The 17,907-nt window shown below is 42.9% G+C and overlaps 1 long non-coding RNA gene across 2 annotated transcripts in view; it reads left to right on the top strand.

Moving 5' to 3' along the window:
* Nucleotides 1-17,907, top strand: part of LOC132477986 (uncharacterized) — a 71,704-nt gene that overhangs the window by 46,752 nt on the left and 7,045 nt on the right. For both annotated transcript variants that reach the window (XR_009530355.1, XR_009530356.1), the window contains exon 4: nucleotides 6,904-7,016. This is a non-coding gene — a long non-coding RNA (uncharacterized LOC132477986). The remainder of the gene's footprint in view (nucleotides 1-6,903; nucleotides 7,017-17,907) is intronic.

The following is a 17,907-nucleotide window of genomic DNA, read 5'->3' on the forward strand; positions in this document are numbered from 1 at the left end:
GAGAATGGAGAGAAGAATGTGAGAGAGAGTGTGGAAAAGGGGGAGAGAAGGCAAGAGAGGTTGATCCAGTAAGACTTCCTGGTTCCTGGCTGAGGCAAGTAGGTATATGATGGTATCATTTACTGAGATGTGGGACACATAAGGAGTGGAAGGATTGGGAAATACAATAAACTTGGCTTTTGGCAAATCAAGTTTGAAGCACCTCTTGGAGTTGTAGGAGAGTACCCCATGGCCCACTTCACTGTCCACTGCTTTGTATATATAAAGCTTTGATGTCTGAGAAAGGTCAAAAGAATCCTTGGTAGAGTGACTATAAGCAAGTGCAATCCAATTCAAAATAAGTTCTTGAACATTTACTATGTACCACACTGTGCAACACACACTAATCTCCAAGGAGACTCTATCTGCCTTGTTCACATTTGCATCCCAGTGCCTGGTACAGTGACTGATACACAGTGGACATTTAATTAATATTTGTTGAATGAATAACTGAATGTATGAATGAACATGTTTGGTAATGAGAATACAGCAATGAATAGCTCCTGAATCCCTCCCTTCGGAACTTACTGTCTGGTTGGGGAGACAAATGCATGCACAAACAGTGTCAAACAGCATATTAATGCTTGAATAGAAGTTGGATGTAAGGGCAATAAGGACTCGGGAGAGAGGGAGTGACTTACTCAGTCCTTGTGCTGGGTTTTACAGTTTTCTAGTCAGAGAAGAGGAAAAGACATTCCAGGAGGAAGGAACAGACCATATAAAGGCCTAGAAGGGTGAAAGTGTCTGACATGGTTCTCAGACTAACAGTTTAGTGCAGCTGTACTCCACATGGCAATCATCATGCCTGCCATCCCCTTATAAGGAAATATTCCCCATCCACATCCCTTGCTGAGGGAAAGCTTTGAGTGTTCTTGCTTTACACAAAATGAAACTGCTGTTCAGCCACAGGTGGCCACTCACCCCAAAACAGACAAATCATAAGCTGTCTAGCAGCCTAAGAGGTATACTTGAGCGGAACCACTGTCAAAACCAGAAGGAGCAGGGCCATTCTGCTCCCTGTGATGTGAGTATGTCTCTGTGTGTGGTGGTGGTGATGGCGGTGGTATGGAAAACCAGAGAGAATCGGGAAGTTAGCCATAGTATCAAAGATGGAGAGGAGCCAGAGAGGCCAAGCTGGCCATAGGAAACAGAAGTTACAAAAAAAGTAGACGCCACATGGCAGAAAAAAGACATGCTGAGCAGAGGGAGAAGCAGCAGTTGTTTTCAGAGTGAGAAGCAGATGGAATCAGAGGTCATCCAGTTAGATCACTGTCTACATATATTAAAACCCATTAGTAATGTTAGTATACTTGCTGTCTACCATCAAACATTTAATAATTCATTAGGAGAGGATATTTGAAATTTCTGTTGTTCTTCCTTTATTCCCAGTGACCCAAGTTTCCTGCTTATATCATTTCTGTTTGAATAACTTCTTTTAGCAATTCTTTTGGAGCAGGTCTGCTGGCAATGGATTCTCTTAGTTTTTCTTCATCTGAGAATGTCTTTATTTCATCATCATTTCTCCAGGATATTTTTGCTGGATATAGAATTCTGAGTTAACAGTTTTTTTTCCTCTCAGCACTTAAAAAATATTATTCTACTTTATTCTGGCCTCCATTGTTTCTAATGAGAACTCCACACTCATTTGAATCATTGTTTCTCTATAGAAGTGTGTTTCTTTTCTCTGACTGCTTTCAAGATTTTTTCTTTGTTTTTAGTTTTCAGTGGTTTGATTGTGATATGCCTGGGTGACGATTTTTTGTTCGGTTGGTTTTTTGTCCTGTTGGTAATTTGGTGAGCTTTTTGAATCTATAGGTCTATGTCTTTTATAAAATTTGAGAAGCTTTGTTAAGCCATTATTTCTTTTTAAGAAGTTTTTTCCTATACCACACTCTCTTTCCTGTGCTTCTTTGACTCTGATGACATGAATGTTAGGCCTTTTGGTTTTGTCCTACATGTCCTTGAGGTACTGTTTACTTTTCTCAATCTCTTCTCTATGTTATTCAAATTGCATAGTTTCTATAAATATATGTATACTTTTTATTTTATTTATTTATTTTTGGCTGCATCGGGTCTTAGTTGCAGTGTGTGGGCTTCTCTCTAGTTGTGGCATGCAGGCTCAGTAGTTGTGTGAGCATGTGGGCTCAGTAGTTGTGGCACTCAAGCTCTTTAGTTGTGGTGCACAGGCTCAACCTAGTTGCCCTGCAGCATGTGGGATCTTAGTTCCCTGATCAGGGATCAAACCCAAGTACCCTGCATTGGAAGGCAGATTCTCAACCGCCGGATTACTAGGGAAGTCCCTATTATCTGTATTCAAGTTCACTGAATCTTTCTTTCATCAGTTCCTTTCTGTCATTGAGTTCATTCAATGAATTTTTAAAATAAATTTTACTTATTGTAATTTTCAGTTCTAGAATATTCATTTGATTCTTCTTTATATTTTCTATTTATTTCCTGAGATTTTCCATCTCTTCATTCATTTCAACAGTGTTTGCCCTTACTTGTTGGAGTATTTTATAATCATTCCTTCAAAGTCTTTGTTAAATAATCCCAACATCTGTCCCAATATCTTCACATTGATATCTGTTGTCTCTTCTCATGTGAGTTGAGATATTCCTGGTACGAGTAACTTTGAGTGTAATCTGGATTTTTTTTTTTTTTTTTTTTGCAGTATGCGGGCCTCTCACTGTTGTGGCCTCCCCCGTTGCGGAGCACAGGCTCCGGATGCGCAGGCTCCGGACGCGCAGGCTCAGCGGCCATGGCTCACGGGCCCAGCCGCTCCGCGGCATATGGGATCCTCCCAGACCGGGGCACGAACCCGTATCCCCTGCATCGGCAGGCGGACTCTCAACCACTTGCGCCACCAGGGAGGCCCAAATCTGGATATTTTGAATATTATGTTATGTGACTCATCTTGTTTAAGTCCTATAGAGCATGCTGGTATTTTTGTTTTCTCAGGCAATTGAGCTGGTTGGATTCAGGTCACAAATTCCAATCAGTGTTCTGTGGTTGTGGTTTCAATGCCAGTTCTATTTTCCAGGCCTTTGCAATGCTATTTGGATCTGTCCCACGTTTGTGCCACCCAGTGGCCAGTGGTAGCCTGTCATTTAATTCAGTTCTCAAAGTCTGTTGACTTTGTTCAGTTCTCCTGTCTGTTTGTGATCTGATGCTTACTTGTGCAGTTCAGGAGTGAGCCCAGGAGTTCATAGACAACATTTTGGGGTTCCTTTCCTAAGATCTTCCCTCTCTGTGTTAACCTCAGTGCTTTCAAGTTCCCTGGGATTTCCCTTTTCGGTCCTCTAGCCAGAAAATTAGGGCTTAATTTACCCCACTTTGCTGTACATTTATTACAATTGTGCCCTCGTCTGGGTTCAAGCAGCAAGAGGACAGAGAGGAAAAAAAATCCGTGGGTTTTTTCCCATCCTCTTAGGACCACACCTCTTCTAATTGGAGAGGAAAGTTCCACCTCTTCAGAGTTGTGAGTACCTATAGGTCCTTGCTGCTACCGTTGTCATTTCCAGGTGATCCCTTTCCCACGATCTAAGCCGGACCTGAGAACTTCCCCTGAAGCTCTCTCTGTCCATGCTGATTTACACTTCCAGTTTTTAGGCTGCCTTGAAGTCAGTTTAGGGGTTACTGGAGGGGGAAAAAATAGTAAACTCACTGCCAGTTTGCACTCTGGTCTTTCTCCTCAATCCACATGCTAGTACCACTTTTCAGAGTCTCTTTATTTCCTTCCATTATTTGTTCTTTTGTATATTTGCACTTTCTCACCTCCTCATTTTTGATTGGGCTAATGAGTTATTTACCTTTAAAAAAAAGTATTTTAGATTTATATAGTAGTTCTGTTTTTCTTGTTTTCTAATTTATTATAATTTGGTTTTCTTCGTTTGCTCCTTTCTGCAGCTTTCCTTTGGTTTATTTTGTTATTATTTTCTATCTTTTAAAAAAGATGTTTATTTCTCCATTTTGTTTTGAAATATGTATTTAAGGTGATTAAGTATTCCTCTGAGTACCACTTGAGCCACATTTCATAGATTCTTGTATATATTCTTTACATTATTATTATTATTTCCATTAATTCTTTTGTTTTGGGTTATGTTTCCATTTTGACCCAATTATATGAAAGAGAGCTTTATTTTTAACTTCCAGAACAGAGAGGACTCTTTGATTTTCTTATTAAATTCATTTGTTGCAATATGATTATAGGATATTTTCTGCATTATTTCTGTTTTGGGGGGGTTTGAAATATTTCTTAAAGACTTAAATATGATTAATTTTCATAAATATTATTGGACACTTGAAAGGATGAAGTAGCCTCTACTTTCAGGATGCAAAGTTTGATATATATCAGTAAGGTCTACTTTGTTAATTATATTGTTTAGGTCAATTCTATTTTTAGGGTTTTTATTTTAACTTTGTTTTTTTTTTTTTTTTGGCCTCACTGCACAGCTTGCAGGATCTTAGTTACCCAACCAGGCATTGAACCTGGGCCCCATCAGTGAAAGCGCTGAGTCCTAACCACTAGACCGCCAGGGAATTTCCCTATTTTTAGTTTTTTAAAAAATTATTATTTGTTTTTGATTGGATGAAACAAGTAAATTAAAGCCTCTTTTTTATTAGCATGTTTCTGTTTCCTTCTTCTTGCTTATTCTGTAATTTCTGCTTTGTGAAGGTTACTTTTATGTTGTTTGGTACATTGATAATCATAATTGTTACATTTTCATTGCCAATTGTACCCTTTTTTTTATAGATCTTTATTGGAGTATAATTGCTTCACAATACTGTGTTAGTTTCTGTTGTACTACAAAGTGACTCAGCCATATGCATACATATATCCCCATATCCCCTCCCTCTTGAGCCTCCCTCCCACCCTACTTATCCCACCCCTCTAGGTCGTCACAGAGCACCGAGCTGATCTCCCTGTGCTATGCTGCTGCTTCCCACTAGCTAACTATTTTATTTGGTAGTGTATATATGTCAATGCCACTCTCACTTTGCCCCAGCTTTCCCCTCCCTGCCGTGTCCTCAAGTCCATTCTCCATGTCTGCACCTTTATTCCTGCCCTGACACTAGGTTCATCAGTACCATTTTTATTCCATATATATGCGTTAGCATATGGTATTTGTTTTTCTCTTTCTGACTTACTTCACTCTGTATGACAGTCTCTAGGTCCATCCACGTCCCTACAAATAACCCAATTTCATTCCTTTTTATGGCTGAGTAATATTCCACTGTATATATGTGCCACATCTTCTTTATCCATTCGTCTGTTGCTGGGCATTTAGGTTGCTTCCATGACCTGGCTATTGTAAATAGTGCTGCAGTGAACATTGGGGTGCATGTGTCTTTTTGAATTATGGTTTTCTCAGGGTATATGCCCAGTAGTGGGATTGCTGGGTCATATGGTAATTCGATTTTTAGTTTTTTAAGGAACTTCCATACTGTTCTGCATAGTGGCTGTATCAATTTGCATTCCCACCAACAGTGCAAGAGGGTTCCCTTTTCTCCACACCCTCTCCAGCATTTGTTGTTTGTAGATTTTCTGATGATGCCCATTCTGACCAGTGTGCAGTGATACCTCACAGTAGTTTTGATTTGCATTTCTCTAATAATTAGTGATGTTGAGCACTTTTCATGTGCTTCTTGGCCATCTGTATGTCTTCTTTGGAGAAATGTCTATTTAGGTCTTCTGCCCATTTTTCATTGGGTTGGGTTTTTTTTAATATTGAGCTGCCTGAGCTATTTATATATTTTGGAGATTAGTCCTTTGTCCGTTGATTCATTTGCAAATATTTTCTCCCATTCTGAGGGTTGTCTTTTTGTCTTGTTTGTAGTTTCCTTTGCTTTGCAGAAGCTTTTAAGTTTCATTAGGTCCCATTTGTTTATTTTGTTTTTATTTCCATTACTCTAGGAGATGGATCAAAAAAGATCTTGCTGGGGCTTCCCTGGTGGTGCAGTGATTGAGAGTCCGCCTGCCGATTCAGGGGACACGGGTTCGTGCCCCGGTCCGGGGGGTGGTCCCGCATGCCGTGGAGCGGCTGGGCCCGTGAGCCATGGCTGCTGAGCCTGCGCGTCCGGAGCCTGTGCTCCGCAGTGGGAGAGGCCACAGCGGTGTAATGTAGGAAGTGGAGAAACAAGAATACACATAAAACATTTAAAAATAAACCAGTAAAATAAGCAAATCTCAAGCGAGCTTTATTTTTTTCACGAAGTGAGAGAGTAGGAATAAACCATGAGAAGGAATGAAAGAAACACTACTTATACAGTATAGGCTTAAAAAAAAAAAGTAGTAACTCTGCAGCAGGGATAGACAGGAGGGAGTGCTCTAGGATTCCCTGGTAATTTACAAAGCCTGTTGTTTGAACCTCATCATTACTTGACATATCTAGGCGTTTTTTTGTTTGTTTGTTTTGGTTTGGTTTTCTTGGCCATGCCGTGGCTTGTGGGACCTTAGTTCCGTGACCAGGGATCGAACCCAGGCCCCTGCAGTGAAAGTGCCAAGTCCTAAACACTGGACCACCAGGGAATTCTCCATGCTGTAACATTTTATTCAGAAAAGTGTCAACGGTCCTCTTTTTAAGTGGTTATTGTTGCTTTGATTTCAACTAGTCCACAAAGTAGAAAATATAACCCACCTGGTCTGAAGATGAGACACTAAAACCACACATTTTAATTCCTCAGTTTATTCCTCATGGTTTAAATAGAGAGCCCTCTAGGGGGCAGCAGTGGAATGACAGGAGCTGCTGTTTGGATATTGTGGAGAAGAGGGAGAGACAAAATGGTGACCTCTAGACCAGAGCTTCTAGGTAAAAGAGAAGACTTGGCATTAGAACTCTTGATCCTTTCTCTTACTGTTTACAGATGGCCACCATGTCACACACTGCAGTGGAAACCATTCACAGAGGATCCAATGTGAGTGCCCACCTGGAGTTGTGCAGCAGTGCAGCCCTACAGGAGTACAGATGGAGTGAGAGGTAAGAAGTGATCAAAGTCAGATCAAAGGAATGTGACTGAGATTCCCAAAGATGTTTTGAGCCTGGTGTAAAAAGAAGGGAGAGAGAGGATTGAGGGGGAAATTAGGGGTGTGTAGTCCAAATGGGAATCACCATTAACAAAGATTTAGAGACAATAGTAAGCCTCTTATATGCAGTGATTCCTGGGCAGATTGTCCCAGTAAAAGAAGACTCGTTGCACCAGACTCTCCTGGTAGATTAGGGTGGATTTTTTGTTTTATTGAAGTATAGTTGATTTATAATGTTGTGTTAATTTCCACTGTACAACAAAGTGCTTCAGTTATATATATTCTTTTTTTTAATACATTCTTTTTCATTATGGTTTATAATAGGATACTGAATATAGTTCTCTGTGGTATACAGTGGGACCTTGTTGTTTATTATGGTGGAATGATTTGAAGACTGGAGTGAGGCCTTGGCCCACCCACATTCAGTCTTTTTTTTTTTTTTTTTTTTTTTGCGGTACGTGGGCCTCTCACTGTTGTGGCCTCTCCCGTTGCGGAGCACAGGCTCTGGACGCGCAGGCTCAGCGGCCATGGCTCACGGGCCCAGCCGCCCCGCGGCATGTGGGATCTTCCCGGACCAGGGCACGAACCCACGTCCCCCTGCATCGGCAGGTGGACTCCCAACCACTGCGCCACCCGGGAGGCCCCAGTCTTTTTTTTTAAATTTATTATTTATTTATTATTTTTGGCTGCATTGGGTCTTCGTTGCTGTGCACGGGCTTTCTCTAGTTGCAGTGAGTGGGGGCTACTCTTCGTTGCGGCGCACAGGCTTCTCATCGTGGGGCCTTCGCTTATTGCTGAGCACGGTCTCTAGAGCACAGGCTCAGTCGTTGTGGTGCACGGGCTTAGTTGCTCCACGGCATGTGGGATCTTCCCGGACCAGGGCTGGAACCCATGTCCCCTGCATTGGCAGGCAGATTCTTAACCACTGCGCCACCAGGGAAGTCCCCCACATTCAGTCTTGATAGTTTAATTTGGATGTCAGTGACCCCTTTTCCAATTGTCTGCTTAATTGCTTCCCACAAGTGTTCCACTGTTACTCTAACTTAAACAATTTTTCTTCTCTCTAGCCCAATCATGCCAACACTCATAACCTCAGACTCAATCTTTTAATCTCCCTCATTCACTCCTCTTCTGAAACTCAGTCAGTCTTCAGGTTCTTTCAATCTGTACCTCACAAAGTTTCTCCAGAAAAACTTCGAAGTGGCCAATGCAAAAATTCCGAGAGTTTATGATTTCTTGAGACTGTCTTTTATTACCCATCTGAGAAAGCAAGTTCTAAGCTAAAACTCCACCTCTTGCTTGGTGAGGTAGGGGGTGGGTTGATGAAAGGTTGACGGCAGGAGGTGATTTTTAATGGATCATACGTGTCTGTTTCTGCCTTATTAACTGTATTATGTTAACCTTATTTAAATTCCCTCAAATATTTGTGGAAAGCTGTGGGGCATAGATAAACTGAATGTGTAAGATGTTTCAAGGATTCAGACTCTCTGTATCTGTCACGTCCTTGCCATCCCACAGCCCTTACCCCAGGCCAGGGTAGGCTCCTCATATTGAGATGACACCAGTAATTTCCAGATTGGGCCTTTGGTCTCTACATTTTAAGAGTTATCTTTTTTTGTGTGTGTGTGTGGTACGCGGGCCTCTCACTGTTGTGGCCTCTCCCATTGCGGAGCACAGGCTCCGGACGCGCGGGCTCAGCGGCCATGGCTCACGGGCCCAGCCGCTCCGCGGCATGTGGGATCTTCCCAGACCGGGGCACGAACCCGTGTCCCCTGCATCGGCAGGCAGACTCTCAACCACTGCGCCACCAGGGAAGCCCTTGCTCATACTCTTAATCCTAGCTTTGATTCTTCCTCTCAACTGGCCCTTGATCTTGTTAGATTTGATTATATGTCATGCTTTTTTTTTTTTTAACCCTTTTAAGCACATGGGCCTGGTGGAAACAACAGTGAATCTACAATATCCCTTTTTGTTGTGTTCTTGGAGAAAAATGGGAGCTTCCACATGGTACATGGGTTCCAGGAGTGCTAGTCCATCTGCACCCACTTAAGGATTCAGGCTGCTGACCTTTGCATGTGATCCTCCTATTCTGTGTTCCGAGGGATGCCCTATTACAGGTTACCTGGCCCAGGTTGGCAGAAACACACTGACTAGTGCATATCAAGATGTACATGGAGGCAACATGGCTGAGCTAGGGCCCTCTAAGGATATGGGGAAATCAGAAGACTTAGAGGCTGAGAGACCAGAGGTTAGACAGTAAAAGGGATAGAAAGACCAGAAATGTGTATATACACAGAGGGAATGGAGTCCTGGGGGTCCTGGCCTTTGGATTATGTGGCTCATTCATAGCGGGTATTTGAATGTTTGTCGACACGGAATGAATCTTGGAACTCTGAGGTACTATGGAACGTTTTGCAACCATGTAGGAGCTACGGAATTATGGCCCCAGAGGGGCCACTGCTCTTCATGGCCAGGTTCGGGAGTGGAGTTGGGGACCGGCAGAAGAAATACAACTCAGTTCTTCTGCCTGCCAAACACTAACTTGCACGTCCTACCAACACTTTAACCTCCTTGTATCTAAAACTGAACACCTCATCTTTGTTCCCAAACTGGCTTCTTCTCCTGACGTTACTGTTGCTGACAGTTGTTCCAGTTCATCAGCTTGTATCCTTCTTTCCCCCTTCTCTTCTATATCTAAAGTCTCAAGATTTTGAGAATATTTTCTAGGCAAGAGTAAGTTTTATTTTGCTACCTTCCACCTAGCAATACATACTGGACTCACTTTTATAAAATTTTAGTATTTCTATGTCAGTACAACAGTACCCATTCCTGTGTGCTCCTGTATGTTGCAGAAGCTTAGACCTCTGTTCTAGCTTTCTCATTCTTGCACTCAGGCATGCTGCAGTGATCTTCTTCCATCACCAGACTTTGGATTTCTTTCTTCCACTCCTGTCACCCTCATGCAGGACTTTAGCCACCTCTCTCCTTGGGCAGGCACGAATAATCTGGGCTGTTCTCTTTGCCCTTTGATCTACTTTATTAAAGATTTATCAGTTGTTGTGGAACATTCTCCAGTGATCCTATAGTGTTTATGGTGATCTCTCTTGATTTCAACTCTATTTCCAGATATTGTTCTCTGGTTGCTGTTGTTGGTTGTTTTCTTCCCCCCCCATATGTACCACATTTCTTCCCAGCAAAATGGTAACTCTCCAAAAGCAGAACCAACACTTTTGTTTAACAAATTATATTCCTACTCTACTTCATACTGATTGCTAGAGAATTCCAGAGAGCTGCCCTGCAATATGTACTGAATAAATGCTAAGTAACTTGACTTAATAGGACAGATGGGACCTCTCTGTCTTATTTCTTAAAGCTGCATGTGAATCTGTAATTAGCTCAACATAAAGAGTTTAACATTGAAAGTAAAAACGCAAGGCTCAAGATTTTGATACAATCATCCGTCACACTTCCTCTCCTCCATTCACAAATTGCTGTAAAGATTCTTTGCTACAGTAACGTACGAATGCTTGTTAAATTTGAAGCATCTTTGTTTACATCGTTCCAGCCAGATGGCTTAGGCTTTTAAAATCCTAAACAACTGTTGGGCTGTTTCCTTTCTCTGGGGTCTGAGTGAAGGTGGAAGTGGAGGGTAGAGGTTGTACCTTGAAGACAGGATGCAGCCCTGGGAAGCACCTCATGGTGGCCCCAGCGGTGACCTCAGCCAGCAGATGGGTGTTTGTCAGATGACATCGGAGCTGGTGCAGTTGGAAATCTGAATTTTGGACCCAGGACTTTGCCAGGAGCCAGGCAAGTGGAGGATCTGAGGGCAGGAACAGTCGTGGGGTCTGGGAGCTGGGGCTGGGAGGCTGGATCTGGGAAAAAGAGATATTAAGTATTCATGGACCTCTCATCATACGTAAGACACCATGTTCAGCCCATCTATAACCAGCAGAAGGAAAATACAGTCCCTTTTGGACACTCTCGTTTTATTCACAGGCAGACAAAGTGTTCCAGAGTTCTTCCGCCAGCTCTGAGGTTTCCACAGCTTGCCTGTTTCTCTTGGCTTTATGAGTACCGGGAGGCTCCTCCATCTAGTACTGCTTGGTAGCCAGCAGGTGGCGCTCAAAGCTCAAAGTAGGCTAAAGAGCCTTCCTGGATTTGCCAGTTATCTTATGAAGATACAGAACAAATAACCAAGAAGAGGTCGGTTCCATTCCTGCCCCTCTCCATTCCATCTCCCTCCCCTTCCCCAACCCCCATTGCTAGGTACAGAGGGTCAGTCTGTGTAAATATAACCAGGCCATTGAGTTGGAATCTTGGCGTACAAATACTTTTGAGCTGATGAAAAAATTGCTACTATGTAAATAGGTTAGGCTGAGGCAAGCCTTGCCCCAGTGTCAGGACTGCTGACCCCAGAGCCCATCCCAAGGCTGCAGGGAGATGAAGAGGGTGCCTTTAGGGTGGCCTCCAGTGTCCAAGGCCAGAATACACCCAGAGAGGGTGCTCTACTAAAGCCCCATCGAGCCCTAAATGCCTGTGCCCTTGTAGCCCGCACTCTCCTTCTGTCCATTCTAAGTGCTGCCAGCCACCCTGGGTGGGCAAGCAGGATAGAGGGTGGACTCAGAGGGGTGGGGGGAGAAGGGAAAGAGGAAAGGTGCAGCCAGGAGCAGGACTGTTTGGAGGGCAGGGCCAGCAGCTGGGTTATAAATGAACCCTGCTAGGGCAGCGACCACAGCCCAGGTAAGAAGCTCCCAGCGACACCTGGCATCCCTCCCTTCCTCTCACATTCTGCCCAGAGTTTGCCAGGCCCTTTGCTCCCTAGAGAGCCTAGACTCAGAGGGGCCTTTCCCTGTGTGTGGGCTGCAGCCTACAGATGCCTGCCCAGAGGCCTGGGGAGCAGAGTTAAGGGGCTGGCTGGAGGTCATCCAGATGCCCAGAGAAAAAGACATCTTTTCCTTCCTTACCTCACCCATTTAATATCTACTGAGTACCGGGACTTCCGTGGTGGTCCAGCGGTTAAGACTCCGCACTCCCAATGCAGGGGGCCTGGGTTTGATCCCTGGTCAGGGAACTAGATCCCACATGCATGCCGCAGCTAAAGATCCTGCACAGGGTATGACTGATTCACTTTGTTATAAAGCAGAAACTAATAAAAAAAAATGTGTATAGTAAAAAAAATAAAAAATAAAAATAAAAATAAAAAAAGAAGATCCTGCACAGGGCAATGAAGATCCCGCGTGCTGCAACTAAGGCTCGGCACAGCCAAATAAATAAATAAGTATTTTAAAAAAAATTTACTGAGTACCAATCACATGCCTGGCCCTTCTCTAAGCCTTACGTGATGGGGGTGGAGGAATGGGGAGGGAGCAAAAAAAGTGAATTAAGACATGCCTTCTGAACTGTCATGTGTGGGGAAAAGTCAACCTCAGGTACTGACATAGGAGGGCTCGAGCTATGGAATACTCAGGTTGCTTCTGTTTGTCACGTCCGGGGAGTGTTGCACATGGAGGAGACCCACAACCTGGTTTTGTTCCCAGGGACGGAGGGAACAGCAAGTACAAAGACAAAGAAGTGTGAGAATGTTTGCTGGAGGGTGGGAGGTGGGGATGGGATGATACAGGGCAAATAATTCCAGGATGGTTAAGTGCCCTACTCAAGCGATTCACTCCTTGATGAGGCACAATGTCCGTCGGTCTCAGAGGAATTGTTTCTTAACTGAGAAGAAAGCAGCTCGAGTCCAGGTAATGGTGGAAATTCAGGCATCAGGAGTGTGTGTGTCTATGGCCCAAGGTCAGGGTGAGCAGGATAGATTGGGTAGAGAGGTCTTTGCCCTTTTTCTTGCCTTTATTATTCCTCCCCAGTCACAAATGCCTCTCTTCAGCTCACTAGTTAAGGGTGGATCTGCCTCTGCAGAGACCAGCATTGTACACTTGGATGACGTGTCTTGATCAGCGATGTCCAATGGCTTCCTCTCTCCTTCTCAGATCCTGGCACTGGAGCAGCGCCGTATTTCTATGGCTCCCAGCCTCTGCTTCTTGGCTTTGCTCTGAGCATCGTCCCCAGAGAGCTGTGTTTCTACCACTGTTACCAGGAGGTCATGTCTACCAGAGCCAAGCTGGGTGCCCAGAGCACCAGCATCTTATTCTGGGGCCACAGCTGGAATTGGACCACCATGGCTAGTGTCATGAGTATCTTGGCTTGGTTCTTTGACATAGGTTCTAACAGTTTAGGTCAGGAGGTCAGATCCTGGATGGAAGAAGGAATGCCTGAATGCTTTCCACCAGCCTGGACTAATTCTCACCCTCATGGAAGCACTGGTGTTTCATAATGGTCCAGCTTTATCTCTAAGCACCCTGCTTCCCCAGTGAATGCTGCGAATTTTGAGTGACTCTCCGCCTCCTCCTCTGAATTGCCAAGAGGAAGTGGATTGAAGTATAGCCAGGGAACCCAAGTGTGCTGATCCAGGTGTGCTATAGCCATTGCTCCAATTCCCCCAGGCGTAGCCTTTAGCAGTCCCTGATGCTAACGGTAAGTGAAGCCTGCCCAGTGCCAGGGAAGCATTGAGAGGCTGAGCACTGCCCAGGGAGCCCCACTCCCAGCCTGAAGGGAAAACCCTAAGGATACACTGGGACTGGGAAAGGGAAAAGGGTGGAGGGATATCTCTGGCAGAGTTATCAACTAAGCAAACAAGCTTATGCACTGTATTTAATATTTTCAACACCATCAGAATCACTTTTTATTTCTACTGAAAGAGGAAGCTGAATCTTAAATTGTTCATCTTAAACCTTCAAGACAAACTGGGCTGTTTTGAGATTTGAAAACAAACAAGGCCCCGTTAAGAAAAACTGAATAAGCTTACTGTTGGGTGTTTTTCCATTAATTGATACACATCTTTAAATGTCATTAATCTGAAACAACTAACAGAGGCTCCTTAATGTCCATGAAGAAAAGAGTGAACTATTACTTTTTTAATATTATTCTGATATTACAAAAAGTATTCTCTTCCTAAAAGAAAAAAAAATGCTTTTTATTCCGAGGAACTAAGAAATATATTTGCTTTGAAATTAATTTTTTTTCTTTAATATGTAATCTTGCCAGGAAGCAAGATACAAGTTTTGCAACATTCTTAAAAGAAACACTTATAATTTTAGATCATATTCCTCCTTAGATTAAAAGGTAGGAGGCTTGGGTTTGTTTTTTGTTTTTGTTTTTTTTTAAACAAAGAATTGCTTTATTAACACAAACACACAAACTATAAAGCACTAAAATTTAAATAAGTCATAGCAAACAGGTGGCAATTCAACATCCAGGGTCGACCAAATGCTTGTCAGAGCAACAGATAAGACTCCCAGGGTGAGACCTCCCTGGTGGTGCAGTGGTTAAGAATCCGCCTGCCAATGCAAGGGGCACGGGTTCGATCCCTGGTCCGGGAAGATCCCACATGCCGTGGAGCAACTAAACCCGTGCGCCACAACTACTGAGCCCGCATGCCACAACTACTGAAGCCCGTGCACCTAGAGCCCATGCTCCACAACAAGGGAAGCCACCGCAATGAGAAGCCCGCATACCGCAACAAAAAGTAGACCCCACTCGCCGCAACTAGAGAAAGCCCGCGTGCAGCAACAAAGACCCAATGCAGCCAAAACTAAATAATTTTTCTTTAAAGTACTAGTCAAGCCAAGAGACGGGACTAGATTCAAAAGTACAAGAGGAAAAAAGTCAAAGAAAGAGAATCACAGATATTAGAGTTAGCAAAACAAAGACTAAAATAATGGATCCATGTGTTGAAGAAAATAGGTGAAATGATAAAAAATTTCACCAGAGAACTGTAATCAATAAAAATGAATCCAATGGCAACTCTAGAGCTGAATGATGCAACAGCTGAGATAACGATTTCAATTAGGTAGATTTATAGCAAATAAACCGAGCATAAAATTGGATTGATATGTAAAGCAATTATACTCCAGTAAAGATGTTAAAAAAATTGGATTAATAAACCAGAAAACAGGTCAATAGAAAATAACATAGTAGAGAAAGAAGGAAAAATAGAAAATAAAGAGCATAGGTATGTTGAACACAATTAGAACACATGTTCTAACGTGGAATTCTAGAAGAAAAGAGAATTAGGCAAAAGCAATTTGAAGAGATAATGGCCAAAAATTTCTCAAAACTGAGTAAAGATATCAACCCAGAGATTCAAGAATCTCTGTGAACCCCAGGCCCCCAAGCAGAATAAGTACAAAGAAAACTACTGCCAGGCTTATAATAGCAAAAGTGCTAAAACGAACAAACAACAACAACAAAAAATAGAAAACTATAAATGCAGCCAGAGGGGGGGAAAAAAGATAACTAAAGGAACATAGCTGAGGTGTCATCTCCATTTCCCAACAAAAATGAGGGAACCAGAAGACAACAGAATGATATTTTTAAAAAATTTATTTATTTATGTATTTATGGCTGTGTTGGGTCTTCGTTTCTGTGCGAGGGCTTTCTCCAGCTGTGGCAAGCTGGGGCCACTCTTCATCGCGGTGCACGGGCCTCTCACTATCGTGGCCTCTCTTGCTGCGGAGGACAGGCTCCAGACGCACAGGGTCAGTAATTGTGGCTCACGGGCCCAGACGCTCCGCGGCATGTGGGATCTTCCCAGACCAGGGCTCGGACCCGTGTCCCCTGCATTGGCAGGCAGACTCTCAACCACTGCGCCACCAGGGAAGCCCCCCAGAATGATATTTTTAAAGTGCTAGGAGAAAATAACTTCCACCTGTAAGTCTATACTCAGTGAAAATATCCTTCAAAAATACAAAGTAAAGATATTTTTAGACAAACAAAAAACAGAGAATTCATCACTATCATATCTGCTCAAAAGCAAATACTAAAAGGAGTTTTTTAGGCAGTAAGGAATGGTTCCAAATAGGAACACAAAAATATAAGAAGAGTACACACACACACACACACACACACACACACATACTGGAATATTATTCAGCCATGAGAAGGAATGAAATTCTGCCATTTGTGACAACATGGATGGTCCTAGAGGGTGTTATGCTAAGTGAAATAAGTCAGAGAAAGACAAATGCTGTATGATCTCACTTATATGTGAAATCTAAAAAAGCTGAACTTGTAGAAACAAAGAGTAGAATGGTGGTTACCAAGGGTGGTGGGGGATGGGGAGATGTTGGTCAAATGTACAAACTTCTAGTTAGAAGATGAATAGGTTCTGGGGGCGTAATGCACAGCACTGTGATTATAGATAATCATACTGTACTATATATACGTGAAAGCTGCTAAATGAGCAGGTCTTAAATGTTCTCACCACGTAAAAGAAATGATAACGACGTGACGTGGTGGTGTCAGCTAATACTACTGGTGTTATTTGTTACAGCAGCCTGAACAGACCAAGACATTTTCATTTCCAAAACCAACATCAGTTGTGTTCCTGAGGCAGATTGAATGAAGATGCTGAAAGAATTAAGTATTTTCATATGTAAAGGACATTTTTGTGATTAGAAGTCCCAGTGATCAGAAGCTTACAGTCCTAATAATAAGGGGGGAGGGGAACACATTTTAAATTATATAGAATAAACCTTAATCTTAGAAACAACAAAATAAGTTCTAGTAAAATGCAAAAAAATCCACTCATTTTATTAGAGGAATAAGAATGACTAAGAACTGAGGAAAAGGAAAATATTTGTTTCCCTCGCGAAAGACTAAGAAAGGTACCAACGACACGAGTTGGAGATACTGACAGCTGTACAGCTGAATTGCTTTCTCTCTTCCTCTCCCAATCTCTCTTTCCTTTCATGTCAATAAACAAGTGAGAAAATTGGAGCATGGTATACACAAAACTTATTGATGAAACATCATGTGTACTTAAAGAATCATACAACCTGTCAATACTGTGCATGTATAATGGGACTAGCAGAAGAAAGAAAGGAAGGGAGGGAGGAAGGGAGGGAGGGAGGAAGGGAGGGAGGATAAATATTTACCAAATGATAGAAATATAGAGATTTATTGTTTTGACAATGAAGTGACCAATGGAATGTTAGCAAAGGCATTCAGTAGTGAACTTACTGAGTAGACTCTACAGGTGGGTCTCACTGAACATCTCACTCAGTATCTTCACTTCTGATTATCTCCATTAGGTGAAATTCCAGTTAAGTGGGCATCCGAGAAAGGGAGCCATGCTCCTGGCATCCATCTCATTAGAGATAAACCTCCCTTGCCCCCCTTTTCCTGAAGAAGCTCCCTCTCCCTGGCTTAGACATGGTGTTACCCCCTCACTAGAGAAGACCCCAGGCAAAAAGATAATAATTCTCCCTCAGACCCACTCCCCATCACATGGTAGGCTAGGAATCAGGGAGTCTCACTGAATGTGGAGAGTCACTACTGTCATTCTGCTGTTTTAGAGTTAGAGTTGACTACTGCCTAATATTGCATTTAAAAAGCTGCTAAGCCAAGCTCCAAATGCTTTGCTTCAAAGACTCTTACGTAATAGAATGGTTATTTGCATCAAAAACAGTTATGTATCATTGCATGTATCTTAAGTTATTTAGACAGTTGGGTTGTTGCCTGGAAAGAGAGTTCAGAGGAACTTTATCTTCTGACTCTCTCCATTAGGTGAAATTCCGTAGTTGAGTGTAGTTGAGTGGATATCCAAGAAAGGGAGTCACGTGCCTGGTATCCATCCCAATAGAAATGAACCTCCCTTTCCCTCCTTTCCTGAAGAAGCTGCTCTTCCCTGGCTTAGACACGATGTAACTGCCTCACTAGAGGAAGACCCCATGCAAGAAAGCAAACAATAACTCCCCTCAGGACCTATACTCCTCAACAAGAGCCAGTAA

The sequence above is a fragment of the Mesoplodon densirostris genome, chromosome 18, assembly GCF_025265405.1.
Source record: "Mesoplodon densirostris isolate mMesDen1 chromosome 18, mMesDen1 primary haplotype, whole genome shotgun sequence".
In the NCBI taxonomy this organism is placed as follows: domain Eukaryota; kingdom Metazoa; phylum Chordata; class Mammalia; order Artiodactyla; family Ziphiidae; genus Mesoplodon; species Mesoplodon densirostris.